Consider the following 25487-nt stretch of genomic DNA (forward strand, 5'->3'; position numbering starts at 1 on the left):
ACGCCATTGCCTTCAGGACAATGCAAAAAGCTCAGCAACTGCATGTGTAAGCAAAGAGATTATACTATACCTGGTTCTCCATGCCCGTGGGCACCAGATCTGTGGTTTCTGCATCTGTGGCTCCGCCAACGCAGCATAAAAAAGGGTTGAAAACAATACTGCATCCATACTGAGCTTGCACAGACTCTTTAATCTTGTTGTTATTATTCCCTAAATAATATAAAATAGCAACTACTTACATAGCAATTGCATTGCATTAGCTGGAATTGAGAGTGGAGCTAGAACTTGAACACAAGCAGTCTGATAACGCATGTGGGTGTCCCAAGTGGCATCTTAACCACGGCACCAAATTCTCATCCCAGATTTATTCAGACTTTTAATGCAGTGACAGACACTGAGCCCAATGTGTGAGCCTTTCTCTCTCTGTGTGCTCAAATCCTAGCTCTGCTTTTGATTCCTGCTTCCTGCTAATGCCCACATGGGGCACCAGCAGTGATGCAGGAAAAATGGGGTCCCTGCCACCCATGTAGGAGGACTTCCAGCTCCCAGCTTCAGTCCGGCCCAGCCCTGGCTATTACAGTCATTTGGACAATGAACCAGTGAATCAAAGATCTTTCTCTTTTCTCGCTCTCCCCCCAACCCAGCCTTTCAAAATAGTTTTTTAAAAAAAAATTCTTAGTAATTTTATGTTTGATATTTAATTTTGCAGGTGAAATCTAAAGAGACAATGGAACACATGTGAGGACTGCAAACCCCTGTCTGGCCTCTTGCTGCCTGCCAGGTCGGTTCTCAGCTTTCTGTCTTCTCACCCCCTGGCATCCTGGACCCCATGTGGCATCCCCCATCACCCTGTCCCACTTCATTTCCACTGCCACCCTTTGCTCCAACTTGGGACCAAGGTATGAGTGTGGGAACCATCGAAGTTGGCCCAGGAATCCTGTAGTGTTTCTGGGTAGGACATGGTGGTGACTGCGAGGACCCCAAGTCCCAGCTGGAGACTCGATAGAGGCAAATCACTCACCTGACCCTATCAGGGACCTAGCTCGTCCTGTGCAGAGGTGGCAGTACTCTCGGGCCTGGGAGGTGGGCTGGCAGGCAGAAGAGGCGCTGTGTCCACTGTCCGGCCAGCACTGGCAGGGAGGGAACCTGGCAGGCTGTGGGCCCCGTGAGCAAGTGGAGTCTCAAGACAGGAAGGCTCTCTGCCCCCAAGAAGCCTGGGAGTCCGCAGTCTCCCATCCTCTCAACTTGTAGTAGAGGGAGTGTGGCAGTGAATAGCAAATAATGGAACACTGTACACCATGGCAGGTCCAGAGGGCAACATTGGAAGAAAGGCAAAGGCATTGTGCCTACTGTCTTGGAGGGTGCTGTGTCCTGCTTTTGAGCAAGAGCCCCTGTATTTTCATTTAGCACTGAATCCAGTAGAGTACATGGCCCGCCTGCATACCCTAAAGCACCGCTAATTCTGCCAGCCGAAAATTACTTCTAATCTTCCTATGCTTATTAAGCAGACTGAAGGGGTTGACTCAGATTAGGACTCTGAATATGCTAATTAGCCACCCCCAGGGTGTTGCATGGAATTAATTTATTGGTTCTGCCATCGTTGCCACGCTGAGCACCACCAATCCAATGTAACAGAGGCACAAACAGGGTCCTGCTGCAGCTGAGGGAGCTGGGGCAGGAGCCTGCATCAGACACTGAACTTCCTTGCAAAAACGTTTCTCTGCGAAAGGCTATGCCAACTACTCTACTCTTTGTTGCCTGGAAGGGAGTCCAGTGCTACAGAAGACATGGGTGTGTTGGGCAAGGTTGCAGAGGGACTGGGAAGGCGGCACCCGAGCCGTGACCAGCTCTGGTGAGGGACGACTGAGTGAGGCCGGGGGTGGAGGGCTTTCCTCCACTTTATAAATATCCTCACTGTTTAGAAAGATTTAGTTTTTTTTTTTTTAAGATTTTTATTTATTTATTTGACAGGTAGAGTTACAGACAGTGAGAGAGAGAGGGAAAGGTCTTCCATCCATTGGTTTATTCCCCAGATGGCCACAATGGCCAGAGCTGCACCGATCCGAAGCCAGGAGCCAGGAGCTTCTTCCCAATCCCCCCCCCCCCCATGCAGGTGCAGGGGCCCAAACACTTGGGCCATCCTCCACTGCCCTCCTGGGCCACAGCAGAGAGCTGGCCTGGAAGAGGAGCAACTGGGACAGAATCCGGCGCCGCAAGTGGAGGATTAACCTAGTACGCTGGCCTTCTTGGGCGCAGGCCCCCAAAATTTAGTTATTTATTTGAAACTCAGAATTACAGAAAGAGACCTAGAAAGATAGGTCTTCCATTCCCCCAGATGGCCGAACACCAAGGCTGGGCCAGGCCAAAGCCAGGAGCCAGAAGCTTCTTCTGGGTCTCCCATGTGGGTTCAGGGACCCAAGGACTTGAGCCACCTTCTACTGCTTTCCAAGGCCATTAGCAAGAAGATGGATCAGAAGTGGAGCAAGGCCGGCGCCGTGGCTCAATAGGCTAATCCTCCGCCTTGCAGCACCGGCACACGGGGTTCTAGTCCCGGTTGCCCCTCTTCCAGGCCAGCTCTCTGCTGTGGCCAGGGAGTGCAGTGGAGGGTGGCCCAAGTGCTTGGGCCCTGCACCCCATGGGAGACCAGGAGAAGCACCTGGCTCCTGCCTTCGGATCAGTGCGGTACGCCAGCCGTGGCGGCCATTGGAGGGTGAACCAACAGCAAAAGGAAGACCTTTTTCTCTGTCTCTCTCTCTCACTGTCCACTCTGCCTGTCAAAAAAAAAAAAAAATCATAAAAAAAAAAAAAAGAAGTGGAGCAGCCGGGACTTGAACCAATGCCCATATGGGATGACAGCATTGCAGATGGAGGCTTTACCCACTATGCCACAAGGTTGGCCCCAACTGTTTAGATTTTTAAAACTTACTCATTTATTTATTTGGGAGGCAGAGAGACAGAGAGCTACCATCTGCTGGTTCACTCCCCAAATGTCTGCAACAGCTAGAGCTGGGCCAGGCGGAAGCCTGGAGAGAGGAGCTCCGTCGGGGTCTCCCACATTGGTGCTAGGAACTCCACCACTTGGGCCACCACCTACTGCCTTCCAGGGTCTGCATTAGCAGGAAGCTGGAATCAGAAGCCAGAGGCAGGAGTCGAGCGCAGCTACTCTTTGTGGGATGCAGGCGTCTTAACCGCTAGGCTAAAAGCCCATTGCCATTGCTTACATTTAAACAGTGGTGGCAGTGAAGTCAGAGGCATTAAAGCAGACTCATGTTTTTAGAAGAACCCACTTTTGTCATGTAAGAGGATGCAAGGAGCAGGCCGAGAGCTCAGGTTCAAGTCCAGGTGCTAGCTTCTCCATGCCTGCATGTCCTCCTGTGTCAGGTGAGGACAACACAAAGGCCTATGATATGGAACACATGTGAGCATTAAGTAGTGAATCTGTATCCGAGACTCAGTGCTTAGCACAGAGCACTCAGGGTCGTCAGGCATGTGACGACAGGAATGCCTGCAGGAACCCACTGTGCAGAGGCGGGAAGGAATCGGATAGCCTGAGCCCTTCTGGAGGAAAAGAACCAAGAGCAAGTCTGAGGTTCAGAGTCACAGGTGCTGGGGCTGGCGTACAGAGTAAAGTCACTACCTGCAGTACCAGCATCCCCTACGGGTGCCAGTTCAAGTCCCAGCTGCGCCTTTTCTGATCCAGCTCTCTGCTATGCCCTGGGAAAGCAATAGAAGATCGCCCATGTCCTTGGGCTCCTGCACCTGCGTGGAAGACCTGGAAGAAGCTCCTGGCTCCTGGCTTCAGATCAGCCCAGCCCTGGCCATTGTGGCCATTTGGGGAGTGAACCAGTGGATGGAAGACCTCTCGCTCTCTCTCTCTGCCTCTCTGTAACTCTGCCTTTCAGAGTTTAAAAAACAAAGTCACAGGTGCCTATGAAGGCCTGCAGAGACCATAACCAAAGCGGAGGGCTGGGGAAGACAGAGAGATTAGGATCAAGCAAACCCTGAGAGGCCATGGAACCAGCTCCAGGGGCCTGGCTCTTGGACCAGGAGCACAGGAGGCGTAAAGAACATGTTGCCTTGTCCTGGCTCTCCCAAAGGTGGGAACTTCACTGCCTGGGACATGACCATCTCCAGAGGACTGTGGCAAAGCTGCCATCTGCTTGGCCTGCAGGGCCCAAGGCCCAAGGCACCGCTGGGCAGTAGGGACAAAGCATGCCTTTCTCCCAAACCCAGAGAAAGCAGGCAAGGCCACAAAGAGCCACTGGTACCCTGACCTCCACAGGGTCCCCTGTGCTGGCTGGGGGCTGCCCAGGCCGGCCAGACTCTTTTTTTCTGCGGTGACACCAAAGACAAAGGAAGGTGATGAACACTGGCTGGCTCAGCCCCTAGGGCTCTAGGGCTTATAAAAGAGGGGTTCCTTGGGGAGCAGATACCAGACTTGGTCCAGATATAGGGCAGTGAGGTACTGGAGTGTCATTTGTGTGATTACCTTGGGTCACTCTGGGGGCCTCACGTGGTAAAGCAAAAGGCCCCAATTTCACAAGTCAAAGCATTCACATCCTACTTAAGGAGTTTCCAAATAGAACCACTCTGCCTGCTGCCTGAGCTAGTGAATTATACTCCTCCAATTCCGTAAGTCAATTACGCATCCTATCTATTCACCGCTCCTTTTCTATCCAGACAATCCGGTAGGTGATTGCTTTCTTCTATTACACACTCACATCAACAAGTGCACACAAAAATCCCACTTGGGCAGAGACACTTCAAAGACAGAGCTGGCAGAGAATGAGGGGGAAATGCATTCCCCTTCTTGGGCTCAGCAGCAGGTGCAGATGTGCTGCAGGTCTGCAAGGCCGGTGCTCAGAGCCGCACGCTTTCCCTCTGTCCCAACAACAAGCACTTCATCAGAAGGGCTCATCACCAAGAGGAGGCTTGGGCCTCGACAGACACCTGTCGTTACAGGAGCTCTCTTCTCACAATGAGTGCCTCTGGCTGTGGAGGGAGCCATGGTTTAGAGGGGCTTGGCCAGTGGCAGAAGCGAGGGAAGCTGACCTGCCTGCTCCCTCTCTCCCCCAGCTCCTACTGCACTGGGTGGTAGAGGTGCTTCACAAGGACAGATTGTCCAGGGGACCCACTCCCTCCCCCAGCCAAGCACTGGCTGCTCTTATTCATCAGGCAATGCACAGGATGCCAGGCCTGGTGTTGGCGAAAGGGATTTGACAGTGGGTGATGCCTGCCTGTTCCTACCCCCTCGCAGAGCTCAGAGTCTAGTTGAGTCACAGGCAATCACCCTAGGGTGCTTGAGGAGTTTGTGTCCACCAAAATTCACACCTCTCCTTCATGCCCAGCACGCTGCAAACCTGCAGCTCTATCCTGAGGGGCCGGGGAGCTGGGGCTGGGTTTCCCTCAGGGAGTGACAGGGTGGGGGATCACTGCTTTAGAGAGATCACAGGGACTGCGGTGTGGGGAATGCACTGGAGCACTCTTGAAAGGACGTGTGGTCATTATTTCCCCTTCCTGCCAAATATGGACGAGGACAATGCCACTGGCACAATGTGAGCGGCTTCGTGTGACCTCAGGGTTTGGCTGGAGGCAGGTGCAAGGTTGTAGGTGGGAGGGAGGGGGCCAGCTGGAACCAGAGACTATGCCGGGGCCCCTGGGGAGCCTGGGCTGGGGATGTCCTCTCCTCCCTGAGGGTCACAGGGCCCCAGCCATGGAGCATACGGAGCCTCCATCAAGACCCCTGCATGCAGAGGGGAAGCTCCTCCGTCCTCAATTCACCTGCCCCAGGCACCCTTGGATGCCACCAGTGTTAAGGAGCCGAACTGCTCATGCTGCTGGGAGCGGACTCTTCCACGCCAGCACCACCACCTTGCTGGCCACACGTCCCCTTGCCTCATCCAGGCTCCTCTGCTGGCCCCAGCATCCTCTCCTGTCAGAGCTCCCAAACTAAAAGGGAGCTGAAGCTTTTTCCCAGACCCTAAAGCTCCTTGTAAATGCCCTTGACCTTCTAGCACCAGCACCCCTTCACTTCAGCACAGGGGAACACACACACACACACACACATACACACACACACAGCCTTGAACTTGTGCAGGAGCTCAGTGGTGAGGGAACAGTGGAGACGGAAGGATGCTTGTCCAGCTACTCCTTCAGCGCCTCGCAACCTGGCCCTTGCTTAAGCCAGCAGCACCCAGAGAACCTGGTCCTGGATCCTGCTGGGTGGAGGAGACGACAAACCACTGCTCTCAGGAATTCGTCACATCTTCAGAGAGGATGCTGTTGAATTAGACAGCAGTCTGCTTTACGGAGACCAGTGGGAGAAATTTCTCTCTGCTCTAAATTCTAGGAAGCATGGTGTTTTGTGTGACCAACAATTGGAAACTCACTCACCGTCATTTCCCCCTTTTTGAGCTGGTGGCAAGAAAAGGCAGGGCCAGATTTGCAGTCGCCCCCCCCCTCCCCGCCAGGGTGCAGAGCCTGGTGGAGCACATTATCACTGCCAGTTTCCTTCATCCCACCCCTCCTGCCTTTGACCTCCATTGCCTCGTGTGTCAGTCTTAATTTCTTCTCGTCGCATCGCATGGTTCCCCACAGCCACAGCAGAGTTAGAGAGAGACAGAGAGAAAGGTCTTCCTTTTTTTCTGTTGGTTCACCCCCCAAATGGCCGCCATGGCCAGCGCTGTGCCCATCCGAAGCCAGGAGCCAAGTGCTTCCTCCTGGTCTCCCATGTGGGTGTAGGGCCCAAGCACTTGGGCCATCCTCCACTGCCTTCCTGGGCCACAGCAGAGAGCTGGACTGGAAGAGGAGCAACCAGGACAGAACCAGCACCCTAACCAGGACTAGAACCCAGGGTGCCGGCGCCACAGGCGGAGGATTCGCCTAGTGAGCTGCGGGGCTGGCCAGGAGTGCTCCTTGAGCAGAGCTTTCAACAGTCTTTACTCAGAGCCAGCGTCTTCCCTCTCTGCATGTGATACAGCTGCTGGTCATTATAAATAAGACCCTTCGTGTAAAAAGAAATGTCTTCTCAAAAACTTTACAGAAAATAGAATTAAATTATAATCTTATTTTGGTGTAAGAATTTTCAAATCCATGCTATATGAGAGAATATCAAATAGTTCATGGAGGCCGGCACTGCGGCTCACTAGGCTAATCCTCCGCCTTGCGGTGCCAGCACACCAGGTTCTAGTCCCAGTCGAGGCACCAGCTTCTGTCCTGGTTGCCCCTCATCCAGGCCAGCTCTCTGCTGTGGCCTGGGAAGGCAGTGGAGGATGGCCCAAGTGCTTGGGCCCTGCACCCCATGGGAGACCAGGAGAAGCACCTGGCTCCTGCCATCAGATCAGGGCGGTGCGCCGGCCGGAGCATGCTGGCCGCGGCGGCCATTGGAGGGTGAACCAACGGCAAAGGAAGACCTTTCTCTCTGTCTCTCTCACTGTCCACTCTGTCTGTAAAAAAAAAAAAAAAAAAAAAAAAAAGTTCATGGAAAGTGCAGCTCATGAAAAAAACTATGCATGGACCTCAAAACTTTTGCACCAAAATGAATATATCCCTTTTTTTTTTTTTCATTTTCTCATTTTCTTGAAGTGTGGAGAGATAGAAATAGAGATAGAGATAGAGAGAGAGAATCTCCCATCTGCTGTTTCATTCTCCAAATGGCCATGACAGACGGGTCTGGGCCAGGCTGAAGCCAGGAGCCCAGAACTCCATCCGGGTCTTCCTCATGGGTAGAAGGAATCCAAGTACTTGAGTCATCACCTGCTGCCTCTCAAAGTGCATGTTAACAAGAATTCTGCATTGTATGTAGAGAAATAGCGACTCAAACCAGGCGCTGTGCAATGGGATACGGACATCCCAAGTGGCAACTGAAGAGCTGTGCCAAAAATCTGCTCCTGAACTTACCACTTTGTCACAAACTTTTTAAAACCCTCCCATGTGTGTGCATGTGTGCATGTGTATGGGGGGCTTCAAAAGTGGAAATGAAAAATCATGCAAATTTTCTATTTACATATTGAAGCCCTCTGCATGTGTGCACGCACACACGCACACACACACACACACAGTCTTCACTTGAGCTAGAATCTTGCTCTTCACTCTGCCTATACGCTAAACTTAAGAGGGTGTGCGCATTATTCGCAATTCTAATCTTTATTCCCAAACCAAATAAAGGATCGCGCACAAAGCTGTCTTCTAACATGTCAGCCCTTACTTGCTCCAAACCCACCCATCTGTCACTTCTCTGAATACTTGCTAAACTTCAGCCAAAAAAATACATAGTTTTTCTAGTGCCATGTGAAATTCTCATAAAATTGGAGCACTCCACGTTCCTACCCTTCCTTTATTCTACGTGAGCTCCTCACCACCATACTTAGGAGTAGAACAGGAAAGATGCATCTTTATTGTTTTCCCAGCAGATGTGCCTCTCCAGCTCCCTTTCCTTCCCACAGAGACATTTCAGGACTTTTGGAAGCATCTTGACAAGAAGAGACTCTAATTCCATATTTTCTAGGAAATGCCAACCTTCTGCTCTAATCCTTCTTTGAATGAAGTCCTGGGACATGTTCTAGTCTCCTATTGCTGTTGTAACAAAAGACTACAAACCTACTGGCTTAAGACCACACGAGCTTATGATTCCACAGCTCTGGAGGCAGGAGATCCTAAATGAGTGCCACTGGGCGGCATCAAGGTGTCAGTGGGGCTCACAGAGTTCCTTCTGGAGGCTCCAGGGGAGAAACCCCCTCTGGGATCCGGTTTCTAGACCCCAGTGGCTCCTTCCCCATCTCCAAAGCCAACAAGTGGCAGCTAAGTCTTCCTCATGCAGCTCTCCCTGTTTCTAGTCTCTCTTCCACCTCCCTCTTCCACTTTCAAGGACCACTGTGATTACCTTAGAAGCCCCCAGGTAAGCCGCGACAATATTGCCCTTATCTTAGTGACTTTTGATTTTTGTGCCACAATCATTTCAATCACCTCGAAGCATTGCCCATGTCGATCTCATCACTGTCATACTAAAGAAAGTATCATGTATTTGTTTCTTTTTTTCCAGTGCACTAATCAAAGGAGAGCCAAAAGTGCCCCTGGATTGTGATGGAGGCTGACAGAGAGGCACTCTTCTCTTCAATGTCCAGGTATCTTCCACTTCCAGACTCATGCGAGGAGAGCATTTCATGCCCTTGACTTTGAACATGGCCCAGTGACTAGCATTCCTCCTGTGAGCCCAGAAGTGCTCTGTTCCATTCCATCTGTGGAGGCAACTAATTGGCACTGTTCCACCCTCCCATGTTCTCTCCCCCTGCCCTGGGGATCATAGAAAAATGAGTCAGTATGGACCTGGTGTGAACACACGGGCCGCTGCTTGGGAGGCTTGCTGTGGCGTACAGGAGACTACACATGGGAGAGAAGTAAGTATTGGCTGTGCTGAGCCAGTGATACTTGGGATTATTTGTTGCCACAATGCAATATTGTCTACCTTGATTGATACACGGCCTACCTATGAACCAAAAGTATCCTCTTCAATTTCACCCACAAAAGAAGGGCAAGGACAACTACATCAATGAATAACTTGACTGGTGTGGAATACAGGTGCCCCAAGCAGCCACTAGACTGATGCACCCCCGCTATACCTTCTAAGCTGTCAGATTTAACTCTTGAAATATTTGTAGGAACAAGTACTTGGCTCAGTCGTCAAGATGGTACTTGGGATGCCTGGGTTTGAATCTCAGCTCTGCTTCTGATTCCAGCTTCCTAGTAATGTAAACCAGCAGATGGGAGTACTCTGTCAGTCTCTCTCTCTCTCTCTCTCCCTCCCTCCCTCCGTCATTCAAATAAATAAATAAATTCTTAAAAAGAAAAAAAGACAATGGGGCTGCGCTGTGGCACAGCAGGTTAAACCCTGGCCTGAAGTGCTGGCATCCCATATGGGTGCCAGTTCTAGTCCCGGCTGCTCCTCTTCCAATCCAGCTCTCTGCTATGGCCTGGGAAAGCAGTAGAAGATGGTCCAACTCCTTGGGCCCCTGCCTGTACCCATGTGGGAGACCCAGAAGAAGCTCCTTACTCAAACAAAAGTTTAACTCCACTTTAATGTGGAACTGGTCTCCCTCGTGGGTGGAGGGATCACCCAGATCACCCATGTGAGTGGCAGGGGCCCAAGAACTCAGGCCACATTCTGCTGCTTTCCCAGGTACATCAGCAGGGAGCTAAACTGGAAGTGGAATGGACAGGATTCCAACTAGTGCTCCAGTTGGGATGCCATGTTGCTAGCAGCCAGCTTAACCCAGTGTGCCACAGGACCAGCCCCATAAACTTTTGTCTTCTTTGCCGTGTTCCTAACAACCATTAGAAGCACCTAATGGGTGGGCGCTGTGGTGTTGGGGATAAAGCCGCTGCCTGCAGTACCAACATCCCATATGGGCACCATTTGAGACCCGGAAGCTCCACTTCCAATCCAGCTTCCTGCTATGGCCTCAGAAAGTAGTGGAAGATGGCCCAAGTGCTTGGACCCCTGCACCCGCGTGGGAGACCTGGAAGAAGCTCCAGGCTCCTGGCTTCAGATTGGCCCAGCTCTGACCATTGTGGCCATTTGAGGAGTGAACCAGTGGATGGAATATCTCTCTCTGCCTCTGTCTCTACCTCTCTGTTAACTCTGCCTTTCAAATAAAAATAAATACATCTTTAAAAAAAAAAAGTGCACCTAACACAGGTGCCCTGGGCACTACTAGTATCCCCATGGCAGGAATCAAATCAATATTCACTGAGTGCTAGAATGATCTTCATGGCCTGATATTCAGAATAAGTCTGCTATAGCAGAGGTGTCATCAAAGGAATGGAAATTTTGCCCTGATTTCATACCCCCAGGACTGGCCACGAGAGCATGAAAATGCTGCTACTGCTTCAAGAGGATATTCCATGCATCCTAGGCCTCTGCTCAAATCCACGCACCTAAACGCTCAAACCCCTGTACACCGTGTTCATTTCATATGCAAGAGAGGCATTAGTAACCCTGGACATTGGCGGATGCAACCCTGGGTGAGCACGGAGCCACGCATTATCAAACTGAAGAGATACTTTAGACCAAAAGCCCCATCATCATCAGGAATTTAACAAAAACATCTCAAGTTTTCCAAATAAAAGAGAATGGAGTAGTCAGTCATTGCACAGCCTTCGATGGCCAAAGAATGGGAGCTGCCCTGGAGACGGCAAACCCGGGTGCCTGCTCAGAGCCTGACACTGTCCTCCCGTTAGGAGCTGGCCGCTCTTGCGGAAAGACACAGAAGGTACACAGCCTGGGCGCCGGCCTCATCTACACTGACCGCTTGTGTCAAGGTCATGGACCCACAGGACATGCACATCGACCCTGGGGTCAGCCAGAGGCCTCCCCTGAGCTAAGGCTGGGGTGACTGAGCCTGGGGGACCGGGACAGGCACAGGCTCGGCTGGTTGGTAAGGAAGGCAGTTGCTAAAAATAGAACCCCTTTTTGACAATCTTGTCTGTTTTCTTTTCATGTCTTTTCCTCATCTCTAAATAACAGCGTGTCAACATTGTTACAGTAGAATCTGTCACCAAGAAAAAAGTCTTAGACAATGTGCTGGGGGGCACAGGGGTATCACGCTGTCTCCTCCCGGCTCTGCGGCTGCACTCAGCCAGGGAAACTGAGACGAGGAAGTCGGGGAGGGTCCTGTATCCTGCAGCGTCTCGTCCAGAGGATTGACAGAGCTGGGACGTGAGCCAAGTGTAAGGAGAAGACAGTCCTTTGCTGCCCAGTGCCCCTGCCCTGACCAGGCTGTGGGATTTTTGTGCCTGTGGCTGGTATATGGCATAAGCATCGGATTCTGTAGCTCCTCCGTACAAGCTGAAAACTGTTCAGTGGAAGGGAGCAGGCAGGGAAGATCTCCAGAATGATGCTGGGCCAGAGATCTCTCCATCTGCCACAAGGCTGGGGTATGGTGATGAATTTTCATGGGGTAGAAAACAACTATATTATAAGCTGTGAGAACAGCAAAGAATGAAGGGCACTGAGAAATTTGTTCCAAAGCAAGAGAAGGTTTGGACATTTTCACATTTAGCTGGTCTGATCCTGCCCAAGTGTCAGCTATTGTACAAATTGTCTCCCTGTAATACCACTTATACACTGTTTTTAATTAGAGGGTTCTTCAAGCTTTACCAATGTTACACTGAACCAATAGTTTAGAAAGCAACCATCTTGGCTAAAAATGAACAATTTTTAATTTATATTATGTCCAAAAATACTTTGGCTGATTTTTTTGGAAAGATTTATTTCTTTGAACGGCAGAGTGACAGAGAGACAGATAAAGAGCAAAGGCAGAGTGAGTGAGAGAGAGGGATCGTCCATCCACTAGTTCACTCCCAAAATGGTAACAATAGCCAGACCTGGGCCAGACTGAAGTCAGGAGCCAGTAACTCCAGCTTAGTTTCTCATGTGTGCAGCAGGGGCCCAAGCACTTGGACCACCTCTGCTGCTTCCCCAGGCACATTAGCAGGGAACTGGATCAGAAGTGGAGCAGCCAGGACTAGAACTGGCACTCTGATACAGAAAGCTGGCATTGCCAGCAGTGGCTTAACTTACTGAGCCACAACGCTTGCTCCTGATTTTTTTGAAATTCAAAGCAATTGGTTTAGGAGCTGCATTGCCTAAACTGGCTAGCTACATGATCGATATGTTGACGAATCACAGATTAATAGTTCTTCTCCTCTCTAAACAGCTACCTAAAAGCAGTTATGCAGAACTCAGTATTTGAAGAGATTCTGAGGTCTTATCCAGGCTCAGTGAAAAATCATTTGGTGGATGATTGGCAATGCCCATCACGGATATGGGAGGGGAGAGGAAAACAAGGAGGGGGAGGGAGTATGGGAATGAGGGTGTAAGGGGCAGCACTTGGGCCATGTATGGTGCCATGTTTCCCTGTTATGGGCACAGAACAAATGATAATGTACTGCAAGTTCACAATACTGTAGAGAGGATACTGAATTATTACACTGAAAGGAATTCCTGGTCCTCTGTTAAAAAAAATTGTTTCAGAAAGGTAAATATGCTATTTACATTTCTTCACTGAAGGGCGATTTTTTTCCAAGTACCTAGTTCTCTCAATTATTAAATTATTAAATAAATCTGACAAGGAATACAGCAACCTCATGGCTGCCACGCAGTGCTGACCATGTGTAAACACTGTCTGGCTTTGACCACTCCTGCAGCCGAACTGGCTGCCTGTGTGGCTCAACCTTTCCCTCCTAGGAGCCAGTGATGCTGAAACATTAAGGAACAAGCCAAATTCACCAAACTTGCACTCCAGAGCCACTCGCCTTCGGAGAAGGCAACGCATTTCAAAAGCATCATTTGTAATTATGAAGCTATTATAAAAGCATTTTAGGAATGTGGAAGTACATTACATCTACCCAAGGGAGCCCATGCAGGAACATGGTCTAATGCCATCTCTGGGAATAAATTTAACATGCCAAAACTTGCTTCATTTAAAAACAATAACAATGTTCAAAACATTGTATAAGAATTTTTAAAAGCGAAAGTCCAGAATCATTAAGTGAACAGATACTTTTGGGGGGTTTCTTAATGACCAATACAAACTTTCAGACAGAAGCCCTGATGATCTAGGAGGAAACCTTGCAGTAATTTTGTCGGCTTCCAATTCCATTTATCAAATTGCTCTCTGTGCTACGAGGGTAGGAAGCACAAATAAAGAAAACGAAGGCCTAGAAAAATAGGAATTTGATCCTGAACTTCTCCTCTAAAATATTAATCAGAATAGTGGCCGCCACTGAAGAATCCCAGCCATGGGTCAGGCACTGAGGGAGGCATTTTAGATATTTTACTTAACTCTCAAAATACTCCTTTAAGGCAGGATTATCATTCTCTCTGCATTAAGATGACGAAGTCCGTCCTCTGACACAGGCTGGAAACAGGACTCCCCAGAACAAGCCCCTCTGAGCTGACATGTATCCAGCTCCAGCTCCAAACCCACCAAGAGCAGAGTGAAGACCCTAACCACAAACACCCATGCTCTGTTAGGGACTTTGCCAACCTGCACCCGCATATGAATTTCCCCAGGTGGAGGTACTGAGCCACATCGCTATTTTGAGCATGTTGTGTACAAAACAAACAAAAACTCCACCCGAACAGAACAGAGCCGGGTGCAAACCGAAACACCCTGTCGAGCCAGAGAGAAGTCAAGGCCACCTCCCCAAACCAAATGAAACACCCCCATTCAGCTCCCACCAGAAGCCCTTGTGCTCAAGCCCCCTAAACCTTATCTGGGCTGCACATAGGCCTCTTGGGAGTGGTGCCACTTTCTAGGCTGACCTGCGAATCTCACAACTGTAATGGAAATTGTTACTGACAGAATTCCGTAGGCCTGGGCTCTGTTGGTGTCCACTAGAAACAGGAAACCGTTAGTTGAGATTTGACTCAGCTGCAAACTGAATTTTGTCTGAGTATCGCTGGAACACAGGGAATAACTTGATCTCAGTTGTGAAATCTCAGTGCAATCAAGCACATTGGTTACTTCTCATTCTCATTCTCATCTTCTCAAAGACGAGTTAATGTCATGAAAACCATTCAAGCTTTCCCATCCAAAGCTATTAGCAGTTTAGTGCCTGTCCACACAGACTGGCTTCTGATGTATACACACATTTTTTTTGTTTTTACAAAATTAAGGCCGGCGCCGCGGCTCACTAGGCTAATCCTCCGCCTAGCGGCGCCGGCACACCGGGTTCTAGTCCCGGTCGGGGCGCCGGATTCTGTCCCGGTTGCCCCTCTTCCAGGCCAGCCCTCTGCTGTGGCCAGGGAGTGCAGTGGAGGATGGCCCAGGTGCTTGGGTCCTGCACCCCATGGGAGACCAGGAAAAGCACCTGGCTCCTGGCTCCTGCCATCGGATCAGCGCGGTGTGCTGGCCGCAGCGCGCCGGCCGCGGCGGCCATTGGAGGGTGAACCAACGGCAAAGGAAGACCTTTCTCTCTGTCTCTCTCTCTCTCACTGTCCACTCTGCCTGTCAAAAAAAAAAAAAATAAAATAAAAAATAAAAAAAAAAAAAAAAAAAAACAAAATTAAAAAAATCATACACAATGTTTTGCAATATGCATTTTTAATTAATCACATATGTGTGTATTTTTCCACATCTGTATATATAACTACCTTACTCTTTTTACTGTCTGCCTAGAATTCTACTGCATGAATGTAGTTTTAACATTTTTGTACTTTGGGATAGTTAAGCTATGATTATTTTCTGTTATAAATATGCTATAATAGGGGCTGGTGGTGTGGCATAGCAGGTAAAGCCACCGTCTGTGGTGCTGGCATCCCTTACGGGTACTGGTTCAAGTCCCAGCTGCTCCACTTCCTATCTAGCTCCCTGCTAATGACCTGGGAAAAGCAGAAGATGGCCCAAGTGCTTGGGCAGCTACATCCATGTAGGGGACCCAGATGGAGTTCCTGGCTCTTGGCTTTGCAGCTATTTGGGGAGTGAACCAGTGGATGGAAGAGATAGAGAGATGGAAGAGACAGAGAGATAGAGAGATCTTCCACCTGCTGGTTCACTCCCCAAATGGCTGCAATGGCTGCAATGGCCAAGGCTGGTTTGATCTGAAGCCAGAAGCCAGGAGATTTGTCCTGGTCTCCCATGCGGGTGCAGGGCCCAAGCACTTGGGCCGTCCTCCACTGCTTCCTCAGGCCACAGCAGAGAGCTGGATTGGAAGTGGAGCAGCCAGGACTGGAATCAGCACCTGAATGGGATTCTGACTTCAGAGGCAGTGGCTTAACCTGCTATGCTGTGACAGGGGCCCCTACACAAATTTTTTTTTTTTTTTTTTTTTTTTTTTTTTGACAGGCAGAGTGGACAGTGAGAGAGAGAGACAGAGAGAAAGGTCTTCCTTTGCCGTTGGTTCACCCTCCAATGGCCGCCGCGGCCGGCGCGCTGCGGCCGGCGCACCGCGCTGATCCGATGGCAGGAGCCAGGAGCCAGGTGCTTTTCCTGGTCTCCCATGGGGTGCAGGGCCCAAGCACCTGGGCCATCCTCCACTGCACTCCCTGGCCACAGCAGAGGGCTGGCCTGGAAGAGGGGCAACCGGGACAGAATCCGGCGCCCCGACCGGGACTAGAACCCGGTGTGCCGGCGCCGCTAGGCGGAGGATTAGCCTATTGAGCCGCGGCGCCGGCCCTAAGTTTTTACAAGAGCCATATATGCACGAACTTCAAAATGTTTTGCCCCAAAATAAACTTATCTTCTGATTTCTTTCATCCATGAACTTTTTGAAGAACTCTTGTCCTACTTAAATATTTTAAATAAAAAAACCATTTACTGTATCTTGATTGAAGTTTATTTTGATTAACATCTCTTTCACTTCTATTAAGCCAGAATTTAGTAAACAGAAATGATAAATCCTTCTAGTTTTATCATTGCTTAAACCAAATTCTTTGCTTATTTGACCCATTAAGCCATATGTTATGTTTTGTTATGTTTCCCACAAGATTTTTTTTCCCTTTTCTTCCAGTGTTCCATGCTGCTGATAGGGACTTCAGGGAAGATAAGAGGTAAGGCATTTACAATATATTAGCATCGTCCATAAAAGAAACAAACTTCTCTTATTCTTTCGGAACTTTGTTCCACTATTTCAGTAACTATCTGAACCACCATTCAGCTGTCTACAAGTCGTCCAGCAGAGAGGCAAGTGAGGTTGTTTTTTTTTTTTTTTTTTTTTTTTTGACAGGCAGAGTGGACAGTGAGAGAGAGACAGAGAGAAAGGTCTTCCTTTGCCGTTGGTTCACCCTCCAATGGCCGCCGCGGCCGGCGCACCGCGCTGATCCGATGGCAGGAGCCAGGAACCAGGTGCTTTTCCTGGTCTCCCATGGGGTGCAGGGCCCAAGCACCTGGGCCATCCTCCACTGCACTCCCTGGCCACATCAGAGAGCTGGCCTGGAAGAGAGGCAACCCGGACAGAATCCGGCGCCCCAACCGGGACTAGAACCCGGTGTGCCGGCGCCGCTAGGCAGAGGATTAGCCTAGTGAGCTGCGGCGCTGGCCAGGCAAGTGAGTTTTATGTCATGCTTGTATTACTTCATTTAATCTGCCTGATGTCCATATAAGGTAAACATTCTCATTATCCTCATTTGACAGGTGAAAAAGCTAAAGCACACAGGAGTTAAGTCACCTGCCTGGGGTCATATGCTTTTTTTTTTTTTAATTTGATAGGTAGAGTTATAGACAGTGAGAGAGAGAGACAGAGAGAAAGGTCTTCCTTCCGTTGGTTCACCCCACTAATGCCCGCTACAGCTGGCGCTGTGCCCATCTGAAGCCAGGAGCTGGGTGCTTCCTCCCGGTCTCCCATGTGGGTGCAGGGGCCCAAGCCTTTGGGCCATCCTCCACTGCCTTCCTGGGCCACAGCAGAGAGCTGGACTGGAAGAGGAGCAACCGGTGCTCCAACTGGGACTAGAACCCGGGGTGCTGGCACAGCAGACGATTAGCCAAGTGAGCCATGGTGCCAGCTTTTTTTTTTTTTTAAACAAATGTTCAATTCATGATTTTCAGAAACTTGACAAATGGTGCAAGCATCACCATCAATCAATCCCAGCCATTTTCCTCCCTGCCGTGAAAACCCTCATGCTGGTTTGGAATTAAGCCTTGCACACACCCAGGGCCACAGGCAACTATGGTCCACTCTCTGCCTCTCTGACTTCACCTTCTCTAGACATTTCATGTAAATAAAATCATCAATCAGTACTTTCTGGCAGCCAGCTTCTTTGATTCAGCACCATGTTTTTAAGGTTCATCCACGCCGTGGTATGCGTCGGTGGTTCACACCTTACTATGAATGGCTCGTAGTCCAGAGCACGGATGCTGTGCCACACTTATCTATCCGCACACCAACCAATGGACTCTCAGGTGGTCCTAGTTTGGGGTTATTAGAAATAGCAGTGTTTTGCATGCTTCTGCGATAGTCTTATGTGCACAGTAAGTTTTCATGTCTTTCCACCTAGGAGTAGAATTGGGGTGTTGCACACAAGTTTTGTGTAACTTTTTGAGAACTTGTCAACATATTTCCAAGGTGACAGCCCCATCTTGGATTTCCATGTGCTGTGTATGAGAGAGCTCCTGTTGTTCTGCATCCTCCCCAACATTTGTGGTTGTCAGTCTTGTTTATGAAATGTTAGCTCATCTACATTTCTCTCATGGGTTGAACACCTTTTCATGTGCTTATTAGCTATTTATAAACACATACACGCATACTTTTTTATGAAAACTCTGTTTATACCTATTTTTGCCCATTTCTTGGTTGGGTTCTGTCTTCTTATAATTGAGTTGTGGGTGTTGTTTGTGAATTCTAAATGCAAGTCCTTTATGGGTATCTGTCCAGTGAGTATTTCCCCCTAGTGTGTTTCTTGTATTCTCGTTTTCTTCACGGTATCTTTTGAAGGTCAAAAGTTTTGAATTTTGCTGAGGTCTAATTTGCCAATTTTTTCTTTTATAGACTGTGGTGTTTTTAAATATTGTACCTGAGAAGTCTTGACCTAACTCATGATCTGGAAGATTCGCTTTCTGTTTTCTTCTAGTAAGGTGTTTTGCTTTACCTCTTACATTTAAGTCTATAATGCATATTAGTTGATTTTTGTGTCCTGCATGAAGTGAGGATGGAAGTGCTCCTTTTTGTGTATTGGAATCTGATTCTCCCAGCACCACTTGTTGCACAGATCATCCACTCCTTGGTAAGTGGCCTTGGCATTTGGTCAATAATCAGCTGACTACAGATGTAATGATTTATTCCTAGATTCTCAATTCTAATCCTCGATTCTATCCTTAGGCCAGTACCAGGATGTTTTGATAACTGCAGCTTAACTGTTTCAAAACTAGGAGATGAAAAATCCTCCGATTTTATCTTTTTTATAAATTGCTTAGCTATTCTAGATATTTCCATTTCCATATAAATTTTAAGATATACCTGTCAATTTCTGTCCCCCCAAAAAATCTCCTAGAATTTTGATAGTTATTACATTTATCTATACATTAATTTTTGGAGACCTGACATATTAATAATATCAGATCTTCCAATCCCTGGATATGGAATGTCTTTCATGTGCTCAAATTTTATTTTATTAAATTTCCCTCAGCAAAGCTTGATAATTTTCAGTGTACAATCTTCAACTTCTTATAAGTATCATTTTTATTGTATTGTAAATGGAATTCTAAATTTCATTTTTGTTTTTTTTTAATTTTTAATTTTTTTTGACAGATAGAGTTAGACAGTGAGAGAGAGAGACAAAGAGAAAGGTCTTCCTTCCATTGGTTCACTCCCCAAATGGCCGCTATGGCCGGCGCGCTGTGCCAATCTGAAGCCAGAAGCCAGGCGCTTCTCCTGGTCTCCCATGTGGGTGCAGGGCCCAAGGACCTGGGCCATCCGCCACTGCACTCCCGGGCCACAGCAGAGAGCTAGACTGGAAGAAGAGCAACCGGGACAGAATCCGGTGCCCATATGGGATGCCGGCGCTTCAGGCGGAGGATTAGCCAAGTGAGCCACAGCGCCGGCCCCTAAATTTCATTTTTGGATTGTTCCTTGCTCACATATACCAATACATTTGATTTCTGTATATTAGTCTTACATTCTGTGACCCTGCCATACTTGTTGATAGTTCTAACAGTTTGTGTGTGTGCTTGCAGATGTCTTAGAATTTTCTATGTGCAGGATCATGTCCTCTGTGAATAAAACAATTTCACTCTTTGTAATCTAGATGCTTTTTATTTCTTTCACTTGCCTAATTTCATTGGCTAGAACCTCAGCTTGATGTTAAATGAAAAAAAAAAAAAGTGACAGTGGATATCCTTGCTTTTGTTGTAATGTTGGAGGAAAACATTCATTCTTTCACTATTTAAGTGGGATGGTTCCTATAAGTTGTCATAGATGCCCTCTGCCAACGTGAGGAGGTTCCTTTCTGTTTCAGGTTTGGTAAGGGCTTTGTTTGTGTAGTGGGGGGTTGGCTTCAAGGTTAAGATGCTGCTTGGGATGCCCTCATTCCATGTCCAGAGTCCCAACCCCACTCCCAGTTCTGCCTGCTTGCAAATGCACACGCTGGGAGGCAGGAGATGATGGCTCAACTATTTAGGTCCCTGCCACCCATGTAGGAGACCTGGACTGGGCTCCTGGTGTTAGCCTGGCCCAGTCATGACTCTTGAAGATATTTGAAGAATGAATCAGTGTATGAAAAATCAGTAGCTTTCTCTCTCTCTCTCCCCCTCACTGTCTTTCAAATAAAATGAAAATAAGAATATATTTTAAAAATTTTAAGGGTTTTGATCATGAATTGTATTAGATATTGATATAAGCTTTTTCTGTTTCTGCTAAGATGATGCTATGGATTTTTTTTTTTTTTTTGCACGCTCCATCTACTTTATTTTTCTAGTGTAAAAACCTATGTTGTGGCCACAGCTGGAGCCTGGGTCCTCTGCACAGACACCCTGGTGTGAGTCTTCACGAGATGGTCCGTGAACTCCTGCTAGGGAGACTTGGTGAGCATGGTCTCTTTCCAGAGGTTGGGGGTCAGGTAGCTGCAGGTCTTGGAGATGCATCGAAGGTGGCCTTGGCGAAGTTGCTGAGGGTGGCGGTGCAGCCCCGGGCTGAAGTGTAGCAGTCGTCAATGCCAGCCAGCAGCAGCAGCTTCTTGGGGACAGGGGCGGAGACAATCCTGGTGCCCCTGGGAGCAGGAATGAGGCACACCAGCATGGAGCCACAGCGGCTGGTCACCTTGCATTGCACGTCATGGTGTGTGGCTTACCGATCTTGTTCCCCCAGTTGCCTCTCCACACGGGCACGATGAACAGCTTGGCCAGGATGATGGCCCCTCGGATGGCGGTGGCCACCTCCTTGGAGCACTTCACGCCCAGGCTGACGTGGCCGTTGTAGTCCCCGATGGCAACAAATGCCTTGAACTGGGTCCGCTGGCCTGCCCGCGTCTGCTTCTGCTGATCTTCAGCACCTCATCCTTGAGGGCCATGCCCAGGAAGAAGTCGATGATCTCAGACTCCTGGATGGGCAGGGAGGACAGGTCGATCTCCTACAGGGACTTGATCTTCATGTCCTTAACCAGGCGGCCCAGCTTGGTGACAGGCAGCCACTCCTTGTCCCCGGCCTTGCCTACGCGAGCGCCGTGGCCTCGGCCCCAGCCCTGGGATGCTGCTGCCAAAGCCTCCGCGGCCTCCCATTCCAGGGCCCCCGGGGCCTCCAGGCCCTCCTGCTGCACCGGCATCATCCGCCATTTGGTGTTATCTCAAAGAGGAAGAAGCGATGCTATGGATTTTCGCATTAGTTACTTTTGGGATGTCAAGCCAACCTTGCATTCTTAGGATAAATCTTACATGGTTGTAATGGGTAATCTTTTGCTGTATTTTTTTTATTCATTTTGCTAATATTCTTTGAGAATTTGGATATCAGTATTCATGTGGGATTTTGGCTTGACTTCTTTTTCTGGCTTTGACATCTCAGGGTGATACCAGCCTGCTAGAATAAGCTCAGAAGGACTCCACCCTTCTCTATTTTCCCAAGAATTTGTGCAGTGTTGCTATTTTCATTTCTTTTTTAAATACTTCCTAAAACACCAGTGAAATCCAGCCCAGGAATTTTTTTTTTATGTAAAGATTTTTGATTACTGATTGTATTTTACTTCTTAAAGGTCTATTTAGATTTTTTTTTTATTTCTTCTTGAGTCAGTTTCAGGAGCTTGTTCCTTTCTAGGAATTCATCTGTTTCATTTGAGTTACCCATTTGCCTATTTGGCCACATTTGTTCTTCATCAAAGTCACAAGCATTCAAGGAGCAGACTTTGTATTTACACAACAGGGGATTTAATTTAAGTCCTCAACCTTTGCTACTATGTATTCATTTGTCAATCAATGTGCTATTCCAGACACCAGGCATAGCTGCTGGACATGAAGAGGCCAGGTCAGTCCATTCCCAGAGGGCATAACAAGGACATAATCCACCCACAGGGAGCATGACTTTCATGTACTTTGAAAATGGATCCTCCCACTTTTAGAACTCTTCACGGCCACTTGTACTCTGAGGTCAGAGAGCCCAGATACCCTTAGAGTGACTTTGGGCAACAAATGGTTCACAGGAGTGCACTGCAAAGCTAACGCAGGCAACAGTGAGCATGCTCCATGCTGGTGGCTTTCCCTGAGCCCCAGGCGTTCTCTTTTTTAGTAATTTTGTTTATTCCCATTAATTTAAATAGAAAACTGTACTTGCAAATCAATGTAAAAATATGGATAAAGAATTTTATGGCTAAGACTTTAGCAAACACCTGGTTTTCCTCATTCATTTTTTAGAAAGAAATCTAAAGAGGGCAGTACCTTTAGCTGCAGTCACTGAAGTCGTTGGTGTCTGGCTGGTCGGGAAGCAGGCACGCAGAAGAGAAGCAGGATCGTCCAGGGTCCACGGGGGCTTGCTGGTTTGGCCATTGTTGTTGCTTTTGTACATTAGTGTATTTTACCTCTGCAATGACTTAAAAATAAGTATGTAAATAAGAATCTAAAATATAGTAGTATAGGGGCCAGTATAGGGGCGTACTATAGGGGCCAGCCGGCTCTGTGGTGTAGTGGGTAAAGCCACCGCCAGCAGTGCCGGCATCCCATATGGGCACTGGTTTGAGTCTCAGCTGCCCCACTTCTGATCCAGCTCTCTGCTGTGGCCTGGGAAAGCAGTAGAAGATGGCCCAAGTCCTTAGGCCCTGCACCTGCATGGGAGACCCAGAAGAAGCTCCTGGCTCCTGGCCTTGGATAAGCATAGCCCAGCCGTTACAGCCATTTGAGGAGTAAACCAGTGGATAGAAGACCTCTCTCTTTCTCTCTGCCTCTCCTTCTCTCTCTGTGTAATATATCAAATAAATAAATAAATATTTTAAAAACATAAAATGTGTAGTCTTAATATTTGCAGGCTGAGGACTCTGAATTTTTGGCATTTTACATACTTAAAATGCTTAAGGGAATTTAGTCTAATGGAGTAAGAGGTCATCCTTGTGATTCTAATTTTAAATGGGTAATTGACTTAGACTTGTGATTTTAAGTTCAGATCTTAATAGGCTTATTACGGAACTGAATAATTCAAAAGAACTAAAGGTTTACCCTATTTGTAAGTTTAATGTATTGGATTTATAAAGCGTTATTTAAGTATTCAGAAAGGTTTTGTTAAGTTGGACAATTATAGTACTTAGAAGGAAATTGAACATATTAAATTTGTAAAAGCAGTTTAAAAGGAATTTAACCAAGTTTGCAGATAGAACCAAACATTAATCAAAGGCTCCTTAAAAGTGACTGTTACAACTTGCTGGGCTTATAAACAAAATAATAAGATTTGTAATCTAAATTTAAAAGCCCAGGAAACAAAAGGGTTTCTAACATTCTAACTTTAATAAATCAAAGACAAATTTAAAAATCAAAGTGAATTCTGAATAATCATCCTTTGTGTACAAAACTCCCAACCACACGGAACAAGAGAGACCACAGTGTCCCCTTGGTGAGACAGACTGCCAGGCAACAGGCGTGTGTGGAGCACCGATTGGTGCCAGACAGAACTGCACGGGGTGCCAAAGCCCGGGGAGCTCACAGCCTTCTTCCGTGGAGGCGAAGAGAGTCTAACCTGCGTAGATGACTAATCAGACAAACAAAGACACCAGGTTACTTCGTGTTCTCCATAAAATCAAGCCAAGCTACCATGGCAGAGGACAGCTGCAAAACAGAATACAGCGAATACAGAATACAGAATACAGGATCAGTGCTGGCCCTGAGTTTCAAAGTCTCTCCTTACTTACTTACTTTATTTACTTACTTACTTATTTATTTTTAAAGATTTATTTATTTATCTGAAAGCCAAGAGTTACAGAGAGAGAGAGAGAGAGAGAGAGAGAGAGGTCTTCCATCCACTGCTTCACTTCCCAACTGGCCACAATGGCCAGAGCTGCGCTTATCCAAGGCCAGAAGCCAGGAGCTTCTTCTGGGTCTCCCACACAGGTGCAGGGGTCCAAGGACTTGGGCCATCCTCTACTGCTTTCCCAGGCCATAACAGAGACCTAGATCAGAAGTGGAGCAGGGGCTGGTGCTGTGGCACAGTAGGTTAATCCTCCGCCTGCAGTGCCAGCATCCCATATGGGCTCCGGTTTTAGTCCCAGCTTCTCTGCTTCCAATGCAGCTCTCAGCTATGTCCCTTTCTGCATGGGAAAGCAGTAGAAGATGGCCCATGTCCTTGAGCCCCTGCACCCACATGGGTGACCCAGAAGAAGCTCCGGGCTCCTGGCTTTGGATCAGCCAAGCTCCAACCATTGCGGCAAATTGGGGAGTGAACCAACAGAAGGAAGAGCTCTCTCTGTCTCTCCCTCTCACTGTCTGTAACTCTACCTCTCAAATAAAATAAATAAAATCTTTAAAAAAAAAAAAAAAGAGTGGAGAATCTAGGACTCAAACTGACGCCCATATGGGATGCAGTCACTGCAGCGGCGTCTTTACTGGCTATACCACGGCACCAACCCCTTCCTTACTTCATTTAAAACACTTCCAGGGCTAGTGTCATTGCACAGTGGGTTAAGCCACTGCTCACGATGCTGACATTCCATATAGGCGCTGGTTCGAGTCCCGACTGCTCCACTTCTGATCTGACTCCCTACTAATGCACCTGGAAAAGCAGTGGAAGATGGCCCAAGAGCTTGGATCCCTACACCCATGTGGGTGACCCAAAAGAAGCTCCTGGCTCCTGGTTTTGGCCTAGCCCAGCCCTGGTCATTGCAGCCACTTAGGAAAAAGTGAACCAGCAGACTGATGATCTCCCTCCTTTTTCCTCTACCCTGAGAAGAACTACAGGGACTTGGTGGGAAAGAAGAGAAAGGAAAGGGGGGAATTTTTTTTAAAAATCACAGATGCTGAGGCCGGCGCTGTGGCACAGTGGGTTAATGCCCTGGCCTGAAGCACTGGCATCCCATATGGGCGCCAGTTCAAGACCCGGCTGCTCAACTTCCTATCCAGCTCTCTGCTGTGGCCTGGGAAAGCAGTAGAAGATGGCCCAAGTCCTTGGGCCCCTGCACCTGTGTGGGAGACCCACAGGAAGCTCCTGGCTTCGGATCGGCACAGCTCCAGCTGTTGCGGCCAATTGGGGAGTGAACCAGCGGATGGAAGACCTCTCTCTCTCTCTCTGCCTCTCTTTCTCTCTGTGTAACTCTGACTTTCAAATTAAATAAATAAATCTTAAAAAAAAAAACCTCACAGATGCTGATGCATCCCTGAGAAGCAGCCCTGCAGCCTGCTTCTGGACCAATTCCTGGCCAGAGGGAGGACAGACCTCCCACAAACAACGGTGGGCAATTGAGACAGGGAAATCCGTCCCCCTGTTCTCAGAGAACCCAGTGAGCAGCAAGACCCAGAGTTCTCAGGCCCTGGGGAGTGATGGACATCTCGGCAGAGAGCTCCAAGGCACCTTGTGGCTTTGCAGCTACAATAGAA

At 48.3% G+C, this 25487-nt stretch overlaps 1 long non-coding RNA gene and 1 pseudogene across 9 annotated transcripts in view; both read right to left on the reverse strand.

Annotated features, from left to right (window-relative positions):
- Positions 1-25487, reverse strand: part of LOC149124352 (uncharacterized) — a 79154-nt gene that overhangs the window by 37704 nt on the left and 15963 nt on the right. For 5 of the 9 annotated variants that reach the window (XR_016214291.1, XR_016214295.1, XR_016214296.1 and 2 more), the window contains 2 exons: positions 23638-23726; positions 22353-22503 (listed from right to left, as the gene is read on the reverse strand). This is a non-coding gene — a long non-coding RNA (uncharacterized LOC149124352). Of the gene's footprint in view, positions 1-21738; positions 21921-22352; positions 22504-23383; positions 23727-25487 lie in introns of those variants that run through there. The other 4 variants (XR_016214292.1, XR_016214290.1, XR_016214294.1 and 1 more) reach the window with 3 other exon arrangements.
- LOC100351831 (small ribosomal subunit protein uS5 pseudogene) lies at positions 20404-21388 on the reverse strand (annotated as a pseudogene).

The sequence above is a fragment of the Oryctolagus cuniculus genome, chromosome 10 (genome assembly GCF_051225735.1).
Source record: "Oryctolagus cuniculus isolate XC-2025 breed Fujian yellow rabbit chromosome 10, ASM5122573v1, whole genome shotgun sequence".
Lineage (NCBI taxonomy): Eukaryota > Metazoa > Chordata > Mammalia > Lagomorpha > Leporidae > Oryctolagus > Oryctolagus cuniculus.